Genomic DNA, 13,405 nt, shown 5'->3' with positions numbered 1-13,405 from the left:
CCTGGACATTCTCTCTTCCACCTTCTTCCTTCGTGAAAAACATACAAAAGTCTGAGATCACGTATCAACTGACTCAAGAGGAGCATCTTCCCTGCTGCTGTCAGATTTTTGAATGGGCTTACCTTGTATTAAGTTGATCTTTCTCTACACTCTAGCTATGACTGTAACACTACGTTCTGCAGTCTCTTGTTTCCTTCTCTATGAATGGTATGTTTTGTCTGTATAGCGTGCAAGAAACAATACTTTTCACTGTATGCTAATACATGTGAGAATAATAAATCAAATCAAAAAACATTAACGAGGCAGGACTTGAAATTTCATAATGAACATTTACTCTGTTTGCAAAGAAAAGTGAATAAATAAATAATGACAGATTTACAAGACTGATACTTGGTTTGGGAGATTAATCTTTGAGGAAAGACTGGATAGAATCTTATCCCCTGGAGTTTAGAACAGTATGAGGTGACTAGACTGAATGATATAAGCTCCCAAGGGGTCTTGACAGGGTAAAGATGGAAAGGATGTTTCGTCTTAAAGGAGAATTTAGAACAAGGGGACAGTGTTTAAAAATAAGAGGTCATCCATTTAAAACTGAGATTAGGAGAATTTTCTTTCTCTCAGAGGGTTATGTATCAATGCTACTCTCTTTATCAAAAAGACTGGTAACCCCCATCACACTGCCTGGGTTTGCAAAATCCTACGAACTGTCCCAGCTTGAGACAATTCACACCCCTTTAACCTGGTTATCCCTCTCTCCGTGCACATGTACAGGTCACATGTTTGTACCTGTAAAGACTTGATTACCTGTAAAGGCTTGCATTCCAACCATTCTGCGCATTCCAACCTGTCATTATCTTGCGATTGTGTCTTTGCCTACATATGGTGTGTTTGTGAACCAACCTCCACTCACCTGATGAAGGAGCAGCACTCCGAAAGCTTGTGATTCCAAATAAACCTGTTGGACTTTAACCTGGTGTTGTGAGACTTCTTATGGTGCCCATCCCAGTCGAATGCCAGCATCTCTATATCATATCTTCCTCAAAAGGTAGTGGAAACAGAATCTTTGAATATCTTTAAGGCAGAGGTTGATAGATTTTCAGTATGCAAGAGTTATGAGGGGGAGGCAAGGATATGGCATTGAGGTTACAATAAAATTAGCCATGAATGGAGTAGTATGCTCGAGCGGCCTATTCCTAATTCATGTATCTGAATGTATTATTAACATTTAGAGGAAACTTGCATTGGTAAGTTTATTAACCTGTGTTTCTTCCCTTAATTGTTGTTTTGTGAAACATGAACTGTTTCATTTTACAGATGTCCAGCTCCCGTCCAGTAACATTTCTGCATGGGTTTCCTCCGGGTGTTCCAGTTTCCTCCCATAGTCAAAAAATGCGCAAGTTAGGGTTGTTTGGCCATGTTAAGTTGCCCCGTGGTGTCAGGGGGAGTAGCAGGGTAAATATGAGGGGTTACGGGATTAGGGCCTGGGTGGAATTGTGGTCAATACAGACACGATGGGCCAAATGGCCTCCTACTGCACTGTAGGGATTCCATGAACTGAAAATCATTCTGGATATTGAGGGATATTAGTGAACAGATTCCCTGCCTGTGCTATTAGGATCTGGGTGGGATGCTTTGTTGAAGAGTGCTCAGACCCGATGGGCCAAATAGCCTGCTTCAGCACTGGAGGGATTCTATGATTCTATGATATTGTGACTTTGTAGATAGTCAAAAAGAAGTGAAGTGTATTGTACATTGTAACACATAACTTAACAATGTGATTGACTTTGCTCATGATCTGGGGATCATTACGAGCACAAGGTAATGTGTAGCACTTTGTAATACAATGGCAAGTTGTAAAGACACATTGTTTCATCAGTTAAAAGTTATCTCCACTTAAATGTGAAACACAGGCCTTTGTCATTGCCACCATTATCCTTATCTGTGACTTTTTCCGCAAGTCTTGGCTTATTCTCCATCTCGGTGTACTAATGCAGTGTCTGATTTCCTCACAGCTACTGATCACAGATCATGAACTGGGATCCCAAGATGGATGGAAAGCTTTTGACCTCTGAAAACATAAAGTGGCTTGTATATATTCATCTTCGATGAGACACAAAAAGATAGCGCTCACATTCCGTTGTTCAGCAGATTAATTCTCCCTCATTTGCTGCGCTGAAAACATTTTTTTTAAATTGAATAAACCTACTGAAGATGAAAACAGTTGAGCTCCCGGTGTTGTTAAAGTCTAAAATGATTTCAACAATTTGCTGTAAATCCACCATTAAGTGCAACGCCTGGTGTATTGGAAGATGGAATATTTGTTCTCTGGATAAATGATTTGATCTTCCATCAACAACCATGCCTTTAATTATCCATAGGCCCTGAGATGCTGTTTGACTTAGATTTGCTAATTAGTTCAGACGTTTTATGTGGAATAGTTGAACGTCACAAGGAATCATGTTAGTATCTCATTTATGACAGTTCATTGACTGAAAGTACAATGGTAATGGTGCAGAAACAGGAATCTTTAGCAAGGCATTCTGCTGAGTCATCTCATTTTCTTGTGAGTCAAGCTTCCACTTCTCTGCTGCGCCACATCTGAATTTCACACTAAAATAATTGATCCGGGCATTCCCGACAGGTTTCAAATCCATCGCACGTATGAATAGAACAACTGTAAACTGTGAAACTATTGCATCATTATGCAATAGTAAACGAATTAAACATTTTCCAAGTGGATGGTACGGCGGTTAGCACTGCTGCCTCACAGCACCAGGGACTCGGATTCAATTCCAACCTTGGGTGACTGCCTGAGTGGAGTTTGCACATTAGGATCATAGAATCTCTACAGTGCAAATACAGGCCATTTGGCCCATCAAGTCCCACCCAGGCCCTATCCGCGTAACCCCATGTACTTACCCTGCTGGTCCCCCTGCTAGACACTAAGGGGCAGTTTAGCATGGTCAAACAATTTAACCCGCACATTTTTGGACATTCTCCCTGTGTCTCTGTGGGTTGTCTACAGTTGCCCCAGTTTCCTCCCACGGTCCAAAGATGTGCAGGTTAGGTGGATTGGCCATGCTAAGTTGCTCCTTAGGGCGAGATTTTCCAGCTACTCAGAAAACGGGAAATCTGAGGCCTGTGGACCTTTCCATTCGTGCACTCTGATTCCCACATTGAGCAGGACAGTAAAATTCCAGCCTTAGTGCCCCAAGATGTGCAGATTAGGTGGGCTAGCTGTAATGCACAGGTTAAGTTGGGGTATTGGGCCAGGGCAGGGTGCTTTTTCTAAGGATTGGTGCAGACTCAATGGACCGAATAGCCTCTTCTGCACTGTAGGGATTCTATGATTCTAGTGGCAAAAATTGGTCGTGCAGCACAGTCTCTGGTGAGGAGCAGAATGATAATCTGTCTTGTATGGTTTGTGGTAATTTTACTCAGCGACTTCTGGAAAAAGAGAGGTTTCTTCCATGATTTCAGTGGAGAAAGTGCATTAAATAGGGCACAGGTTTGGGGAAGTCTGCAGAGTTCCTGTTTTTACTTCACCAAGTGATGCCTGAACGTCTGGAGATCGTTCTGACACAAGGTTTTCCTGCTCTTGATCTGGTGATTATTACAAGCACAAGGTAATGTGTAGCATTTTGTAATACAATGGCATGTTGTAAAGACACATTGTTTTATCAGTTAAAAGTTATCTCCACTTAAATGTGAAACGCAGGCCTTTGTCAGTGCCACCATTATCCTTATCTGTGACGTTTTCTGCAAGTCTTGGGTTATTCTCCATCTCAGTGTACTAATGCAGTGTCTGATTTGCTCACAGCTACTGATCACAGATCATGAACTGGGATCCCAAGGTGGATGGAAAGCTTTTGACCTCTGAAAACATGCAGTGGCTTGTTTATATTCACCTTCAGATTGAATATCTGACAAAGTACTATGTAGCCAAAGAACATCAACCCTCTCAGAGGTACAGGCAGACTTTAAATGGCATTAGGAATGCACAATTTCTAATCCATCACCGCAAACAGAACTGTCATTTAGTGGCATGAGGAGTGAAGGCTGTTCACTTATTCTTCTGCTTATCCATATTTCTGGAAGTTTCATCACATGACCTTCACCCCCGTTCAATAAAACATCCTTTTCTCCCATCTCCATTCTGAATAACCACCTTGTGGTGAGAACGTTAAGTGGCCGATGGGGGTGTGGTGTTTGGGGATTCTGTTGAGCAGGTTCCTTGGTGGACATCTGAGATGGGGAGGTAAGTTGGGGTGCTGGCAGAGCTGTGTGAATGGGGGGAAGGGGGCAGGTGGGGTACTGTGAAGTATGGGTGAAGAGTGCTGTCCATGTGCAAAAATTGTCATGGAATAGAAATAGCCATAGAAACTCTACAGTGCAGAAAAAGTCCATTCAGCCCATCGAGTCTGCACCAACAACAATCCCACCCAGGTCCTATCCCCATATCCCAACATATTACCCACTAATCCCTCTAACCTACGCATCCCGGGACACTAAGGGGCAATTTAGCATGGCTAATCCACCCAACCCGCACATCTTTGGAGTGTGGGAGGAAACCAGAGCACCCGGAGGAAACCCACGTAGACACGGGAGAATATGCAAACTCTGTACAGACAGTGACCCGAGCCAGGAATCGAACCCAGGTCCCTGGAGCTGTGAAGCAACAGTGGTAACCACGATGCTACAGTACACAGTTGTGGATCAATTTTGGACCCAAATTTGAATCCTGCCATGGCAGTTGGTGAAATTTGAATTCAATAAAAAATATCTGAAATTAAGAATTTACTGATGATCTTGAAACTATTGTTGAATGTCAGAAAAACCCACCTGGTTCACGAATTTCCTTTAGTTAAGGAAATCTGCTGTCCTTACCTGGTCTGGCCTACATGTGACTCCAGATGCACAGCAATGTGGTTGACTCTCAACTGCCCTGTAAGGGCAACCAGAGATGGGCAATAAATGCTGGCCAGCTAGTGACGCCCATGTGCTATGAATGAATAAAAAAGAGGGCAAACAGCATCATGGCAGCAAATAACTCAGGACAACACAACAACAGCCTCAGTTATGGGATGGTCCTATAATATCTGGAACAGTTGAAAGTGGCAGAGGAACTGAATAGTTTCTTTGCATCAGTCTTCATGGCGAAAGATACTAGTGGGATGCCAGGGCTCCAGGAAAATCAGAGGGCACAGGTGAGTGTAGTGACCATCACTAAGGAGAAGATTCTGGGAAAACTGAAAGGCCTGAAGGTGGATAAATCACCTGGACCAGATGGACTACACACCAGGGCTCTAAAAGGGAAAGCTGAGGAGATTGTGGAGGCATTGCTGGTGAACTTTCAGGAATCACTGGGGGCAAGGAGGTTCCAGAGGACTGGAAATTAGCTAATGTAACACCACTGTTTAAGAAGGAAGGGAGGTAGCAGATAGGAAATTATAGGCCGGTTAGCCTGGCTTTGGTCATTGGCGAGAAGGCTGTGGAGGCCAGGTCATTGAGTGTCTTTAAGACAGAGATAGATAGGTTCTTGATTAATAAGGGGATCAGGGCTTAAGGGGAAAAGGCAGGAGAATGGGGAAGAGAAAAATATCAGCCATGATTGAATGGCAGAGCAGACTCGATGGACTGAGTGGCCTGATTCTACTCCTATGTCTTATGATCTTATGGTCTACATTGGAATTACCTTAAAACTAGCAAATGAAAGCATTCAAAGAAATTAAATTGAACTTTACTTTAATGCACCAAGATTTCTTTTCTAGCTTGACCCAAGCAGTGTTTTGAAGATTAAGTTCAGTCCCTGTAAATTCTGGGACACTCGTGCAGCAATGGCAACCCTCAATTAGGCAGGGGCACTAATTGACTTTGAATCTCTCAATCATGAGATCGGACTCACGGATCAATTGCACCACCCAGTTCCCGATAAGGAGCAGTCTTGTAGGGCCGAATGGCCTACCTTGGCACAGTAGGGATTCTATGATACTATGACTGTACATAGAAAATAGAAGCAGTATAGACCATTTGGCCCATCAAGCCTGCACCAACAACTATCCCACCAAGACCCCATCCCATAACACTACATATTTATCCTGATAATCCCCCTGACAGTTAAGGCACAATTTAGCATGGTCAACCAATCTAACCTGCACATCTTTGGACTGTGGGAGGAAATCATAGAATTCCTGCAGAACAAAAGGAAGCCATTTGGCCCATCGAGTCAGCACCGACAACAATCTCACCAAGGCCCTATCACCATTAACACATGTATTTACCCTACTAATCTCCCTGAAAATAAGGGTCAATTTAGCATGGCCAATCAACCTAACCTAAAGTAAGGTAAAGTAAAGTTTATTTATTAGTCACAAGTAGGCTTACATTAACATTGCAATGAAGTTACTGTGAAAATCCCCTATTCACCACACTCCAGTGCCTGCTTGGGTACACTGAGGAAGAATTTAGCACGGCCAATGCACCTAACTAGTACATCTTTCGGATTGTGGGAGGAAACTGGAGCACCCAGAAGGAACCCACACAGACACAGGGAGAACATGCAGACTCCACGCAGTCAGTGACCCAAGCCGGGAATCGAACTGGGGTCCCTGGCGCTGTGAGGCAGCAGTGCTAATCATTGTGCCATCATGCCGTTTGGACCGAGGGAGGAAACTGGAGCACCCAAAGGAAATCCCTGCAGACACGGGAGAATGTGCAAATTCCACATAGACAGTGACCCAAGGCCGGAATTGAACCCGAGTCCCTAACGCTGTGAGGCAGCAGTGCTAACCACTGTGCCACTATGTCACCCACACCGGAGCACCCAGAGGAAACCAGAACACGCGAAGGAAACCTATACAGTTTAACTGAGCCAGGTTTGAACCTGAGTCCTTGGCACTGTGAGACAGCAGTGCCAAGTGCTGCGCCGCCCATTGCTAAAAAATAATTTTACAAGTCCTTAAATTTTTGTTCCTCCTACATGTTCAGCTGGAATCACTCTGCTAATACACAGTGCAGCAAATAGTTCTCCATTTATATCCAACAATATTTCATCGTTGGCATTATAACAATGAATCTCTGCCGTATAAATCAAATAGGAACATCATAAACATACCTGTGTTTAAACCTGAGGAGATTGTAATTCAAAGTAACGTGACAAAATTAAACCATTAACTTCAACAAATCATGAAAAGTATGATATTTCTTTGCATTAACCTTTTCTTGTGTTTCATTAAGTTCTTTTATTTTTCATTACCATCTGAGGATTTGCATGCTGTTGACATTTACAACCCAATGACCTTTCTTACATGTAAGCTTTCATGGTCAGGAAAATATAGCTTCACAAGCACCTTGAACTGATATTGTCTTGTCAGGCTTTGTTCATCTTCTTAGATTTTGTAAATCCAGCAAGAAACGTGTGAAAGGATATCAGTGGATAGGGAGGTACACAATTAAAATGACAAGCTCTGGAACTGGAAGGGAAGCAAGAGCAACATTCGCACTGTTCTGTCAGCACAGTCACAGGTAAGTTTACTTGCAGTCAAGAAGGCAGCGCACCACCACCTTCTCAAGGGCAACTAGGGATGGGCAGTAAATGCTGGCCAGTCAGCGGTCCCCATGTCCCACAAATGAATAACAGAAAGCCAAGAGAAATGCCTAGGTTGTGGGCTAGCCAACATATCCCAGAGATATAATGCTACAGTGGTTAGCACTGCTGCCTCAGAACGTCAGGGACCTGGGTTCGATTCCCGGCCTGGGTCATTATCTGTGCAGAGTAGAACATAGAACATAGAACATTACAGCGCAGAACAGGCCCTTCGGCCCACGATGTTGCGCCGACCAGTTACAAAAACAATGACCCACTAGCCTATACCAATCCCTTTTTGTCCATAAACCTATCCAGAGATCTCTTAAACGCCCCCAAACTAGACGCATTTACAACTGCAGCAGGCAGGGCATTCCAATCCCTCACCACCCGCTGGGTAAAGAACCTACCCCTGACATCCGTCCTGTAGCTACCCCCCCTTAATTTAAAGCCATGCCCCCTCGTGCTAGCTTTCTCCATCCGAGGAAAAAGGCTATCACTATCCACCCTATCTAAACCTCTAATCATCTTATATGTTTCAATAAGATCCCCTCTTAGCCGCATTCTCCCCATGTCTGCGCTGGTTTCCACCGGATGCTCTGGTTTCCTCCCACAGTCCGAAAGACGTGCTGGTTAGGTGCTTTGGCCAGGCTAAATTCTCCCTCAGTGTACCCAAACAGGTGCCAGAGTGTGGCGACTAGGGGATTTTCACAGTAACTTCATTGCAGTGTTAATGTAAGCTGGACTTGTGACACTAATAAATAAACTTTAAACTTAATCCGTCGTGCAGAGAAAGAAAATAGAAACAGGAATAGGACATTTGGCCCTTCGAACCTGCTCCGCCAATTATTTTGATGTTTTTTTTTGTGAGGGCAACCTCGACTAATGAGTGGGCCGCAAGAATGGTTCTCCTTTATCTCAGTGGCCACAAAATTGAAATCAGGCTTGTTCGCTAATCATGACCCCATGAATAAGATTGAATACATTTAATACACGTTGAATATTTCATAATGAGTTAAAGAAAATGCTTAACTATTTACATACGAATAGAACTGTCATCAACTTCAAATGGTAAAACCAAAGAAATAAGTACACTTTGGACGCAAAAGGAGAGCAGAGGATCTCACAGTCAACATTGTGTGCAATCAGCACGCACCTCACTTCTCTTTACGTGTGTATCACTTTAATTATAAAGAAAACACGTGGACAGAAATTGGTGGAATGTAGCAAACCTACCCCTGGGCAACGGTCAATAAAATGTCTTATGGGCCGCATTCAGAACCTTGATGGGTCACACGTGGCCCCCCTCCCAGGCTGCAGATTGCCTACCATTACGCAAGTGCTTAGAGTGGAGCTGCCTCTGGTTGCAACCTAAATAGTTGCACCAGGAATATTAAGTTAGTTGTCGTGTCAAGTTTCCACCTGCAAAACTTAGCAGGTCATGAAAAGTACCCAGTGCTCATCAGGTGTAAATTATCGTCCAGCCAAACCTGCCACAGCAGCCGAACTGAATCACAGAATACTGCAGTGAAGAAGAGGCCCTTCAGCCCATCGAGTCCACCCCAAAAGGCTGTATGAAAGGCCCTGACCTTCCCACCTAATCCCACTTGCCAACATCTGGCCCATAGCTTTGAATGTTATGGCATGCCAAGTACACATCTAAGTACTTTTTAAAGGGCATGAGGTATCCCACCTCCACCACCATCCCAGGCAATACATTCCAGACCGTCGCCACCCTCTGGGTAAAAACATTTCACCCCAAATCCCCCTTACACCCCCTAAACCTTCCACCCATTGCAGTTTGAGCTGGCTATGTTGCCTCACGTAATACCGAGATGCAAATAGCAACCAGTAGAAATAATCAGCGTGAGATTCCTCAATGATGCTGAGTTATGTTGTTGTTTGGGGAATTTTCACCTGGATCTTTGACCTCATCCAAGAAGCATGGCTGTGGGTCCCCCTGGTGCGCAGTCTCGGCCTCATGAATCATCTTTGGGTTTTCTGTGGAGTTTGACAGTTTGGTTTTGTACAGCTTCCCAAACTGTCCTATTTGATTGCATTGAAAGCACTGGGTGAACTTGCTGGAAACTTGGGAGTGCTTGGCTCCACAGCGCTGCCATGCTCACGCTACTGGTCAGTTAGGGTATTGCTTCCCTTGGCCTGGAGTCCTCCAACAGCCCCAGTTTGAGTATGCAGGCAACACCCCACATGAATCTGCATTCAGTGCCCTTTCAGAACTTTGCCTGTGTGAAGATTTCATCAGGACAGCCTTGGATAATTAGAGGGGAGCTGGCTATTGGAATTTGCCCCTTGAACCCTCCGGCTTCATTTGTGTTTGTAAAAGATGCCAGTTCTTCCATTGTAAGCCCTCTTAGATTCTGGCATAAGCAGCAGAAATGGCCTCTATATGCCCATAATGCAATTTAACACCCATCCCAGGCTGATTTGAGGCAGAGGAGGGGAGCGTATAAAATTGTATGGATGAGATTTCCTCCAGGATCCTGCCCGCCCTGGCCCAGGGCCTCAGATGGAAAGCCCAACCATCTCTCTATTGAGGCTCTTTAGTGGTCACTTAATGGTCACATAAGGGCCTTTCCCCACCCAGCCTCAACTTTTAGGCTGGCAGACATCGGTTGGAGCAAAGTACCAAAGTTAAAAATCTCCATCTCCAGCGGGAATTAAGGGGCAGGGGTTTGGTGGCACCTTAATCTGAGAGGACCCTTCAGAGTTGGGGTGGTCTCCCCTGCAGGACCTGGGTTTTTTTGGCCTTCCTTCCCACCAGGTCTACCAAGGTCACCCCCCCCTTTCAATCTCCCAGGGCATCTCCCACCCCCCAGGACCTCCGGTTGAAAGTGCAGTCCCAGGACTTTGGCTCAGGCTCAGTGTTGCAGTACCTCTTATGGCCACAGCAACGCTGTGTCTGGAGGGACTGGAGTGCTGTCGGACAATCAGATTGGCTGACAGCTCTCCACACAGGACCTCCATCCGAGAGCAGGCAGAAGACCCGCCTGCTACCAATCAGTGCTCAATTGAGCATAAAATGGCAGAGGCCTGGCCTGTCAGGGTTGGCGAGGATGGATTACGTACTGGCTCTCAGGATGACAGGCACTGAGGACTCACCAGAGTGAAAATTCAGGCCATAGATTAAGATTTTTAACCTTTTAAGTCTCAAGGAGCCACAAGATGGCTTAAAGCAGCCGAAATTCCAATGACCTAACAGCTGCCATTAGCATGTGGAATGACCCTTCCACAGAAGCAATTCCAGATGACAATGCACGAATCAGTGCAGTTGGTAATATCATATCATTGGTAAATAGACAAGACAAAATTCATCACTGTTCACAGAACAAGATTAAACGCACCTTGCATGGTGTTCTGTGGTGTCTTTAGCGTAGAGTTAGCAATGAGGAACCTGGCTCTGCCGTGACTGAAATAGGAGAAAAATGTAAAAATATATCTTGCAACAGAAATGATTTGTCACTATTCAATTAATTGTAATGTGGCCCTTCAAGCAGACAATTTTGATCCAGACCCACGGGACATGAATTACAAGTGAGCTAGAATAAGAAGATCAGACTTGAATAACTATCACTGGCAGAATACAACAGTCACTCATGAAGTAAAAATTGATCCAAGAATCCCAATAAGAACAATCGTTATTGTCAACATAGAATAGGTTGCTTCATTTTCAAAACAAGAGCTCAGATATTGCTTTTCATTGTTTTTTTTTTCTTTTTTGCTTATTGGTTTACACACAAGTTTGTCATTTTTTAAATTTGGCCTGAAATAAAGGAAGATTTTACATGCTGTTGGTACAAGGTGAATAATAATGCACACTGTAATCAGGATGCACCCAAGAATTTGAAATAATACTGAGCCGGCAATGCTATCAGTTTTCTTAACAAGTTGCCGTCCATTTGATGTGAGGTGGTGATAAGATTCCACTGATCAGGAGCTGCATGTCCTTCCACGTAAAATCATTTGGGAATCCCATAACCTAAGAGCAGCTGCCTGCCGTTAGACAGAGTAGTTTTATTCATTTGTAGGAAATGCCTGGCCAGCATTTATTGCCCATCCTTCAGTGCCCAAGGGCAGTTGAGAGTCAACCCCATTGTTGTGGCTGTGGAGTCACATGTTGGCCAGATCAAGTAAAGACAGCAGATTTCCTTCCTTAAAGGGTACTAGTGAACCAGATGTGTTTTTCCAACAATGGTTGCATGGTCATCAGTCAATTCTTAATTCTAGGATTTTTTTATTGAATTCGAATTCCACCATGTGCCATGGCGGGATGATAACCCTAGTCCCCAGAACATTAGCTCAGTTTCTGGATTAATAGTCTAGCAATATTACCACTAGGCTATGGCTTCCCCTAAACCAGACATGGGAGGAATCAGCTTAGAGCAAGGCAGTCCCTGATGTGCTGGCCTTGCTAATGCATCGTGAAAGATCAAAGATCACTAGAGGCAGAACACATTGTCAAGTGAGGTCCTGCATCCAGGCAGTTCATTAAGTTAATCGCCGAGGGAAATACTTGGGGACAGTTTCAGAGCCACAAATCCAAATTGGAACATTGGTGGCTGGAAGGAGCATTGTGTCAACTCAAACCACCAAGATTTACACAACCACCGACAGAAGAAATAAAAGAGCTGCAGTTAATCTCAAAATTGTGCTGAGTATTTCATAGGAACATGGGGAGCACGGGTGGCATAGTGGTTAGCACTGCTGCCTCAATTCCGGCCTCGGGTCACTGTCTGTGTGGAGTTTGCATGCTCTCCCCATATCTGCATGGGTTTCCTCCGCATGCTCCGGTTTCCTCCCACAGTCAAATTATGTGTGGGTTAGGTTGATTGGCCATGATAAGTTGCCCCTTAGTTTCAAGGGGATTAGGTGGGTAAATTACGTGGGATTACAGGGATAGGACCTGGTTGGGATTGTTGCCAGTGCAGGCTCGATGGACCAAATGGCCTCTTTCTGCATTGTAGATTCTATGAATTAGGAGCTAAGTAGGCAGTTCAGCCCTTCAAGCCCACTCCACCACTTAACATGATCATGGCTGATCTTATTTTGGTCTTAATTCCACTTTCCTGCCTGCTCCCCATAGCCCTTTATCTTGCTTTTCAGCAGAAACATCTCTGTTTCTTTCTTGAATCTGTTGCCTGATTCTGCCTCCACTGCACTCTGGGGAGTTCCACAGAGTTATAACCCTCTGAGAGAAATAGTTTCTCCTCATCTCAGTTTTGAACCTACCTCCTCTCACTCTGGCTGGAACTGTTTTGTCCTGCCTGCCACAGGAACTGGAGGGGGCAGGGTGCAGAGCATGGGAAGGTCCATTTGCCTCGGGCAGGATTTTACAGTTTCGGGATGAGCGAGGCCATAAAATCCTGCCTTGTATCTATGACCTCTTGTGCTAAATAAATTTTAAACAAATGCATGAAATGCTAGCTCGTTTAAAATAAGCTGGTTAACTGCAGAGTATGCAGTGGCTCAGTGGGATTTTACAGAATATGTTCAGGTCCAGTATATACAGGTCACAATTCCAATCAAGGAATGTCTCAGCTTTTTATGGTACAGTTATGCAGCACCTATTGGTATTTTGCACTAGACACCCAGGAAATTATGGTCCCAACGCACAGTGAGATCCTGGAGAATATGGACCATTTTCTGTATCTTGCAAACCATCTTTCAATGAAGATGGACCTAGATTAAGGAATTTTGTCATCGCTTCCAATTTGCCAACTCAGCATTCGGCTGGATGAGAAATAAAGAATTTAAGAACCAGGATCTCAATCCTATAGTGAAGGTCATTGTTTACTAGGCATA

The sequence above is a fragment of the Carcharhinus amblyrhynchos genome, chromosome 14, assembly GCF_965287045.1.
Source record: "Carcharhinus amblyrhynchos chromosome 14, sCarAmb.v2.hapA, whole genome shotgun sequence".
Lineage (NCBI taxonomy): Eukaryota > Metazoa > Chordata > Chondrichthyes > Carcharhiniformes > Carcharhinidae > Carcharhinus > Carcharhinus amblyrhynchos.
The sequence above is the reverse complement of the archived record's forward strand: the minus strand, read 5'-3'. Positions refer to the sequence as shown.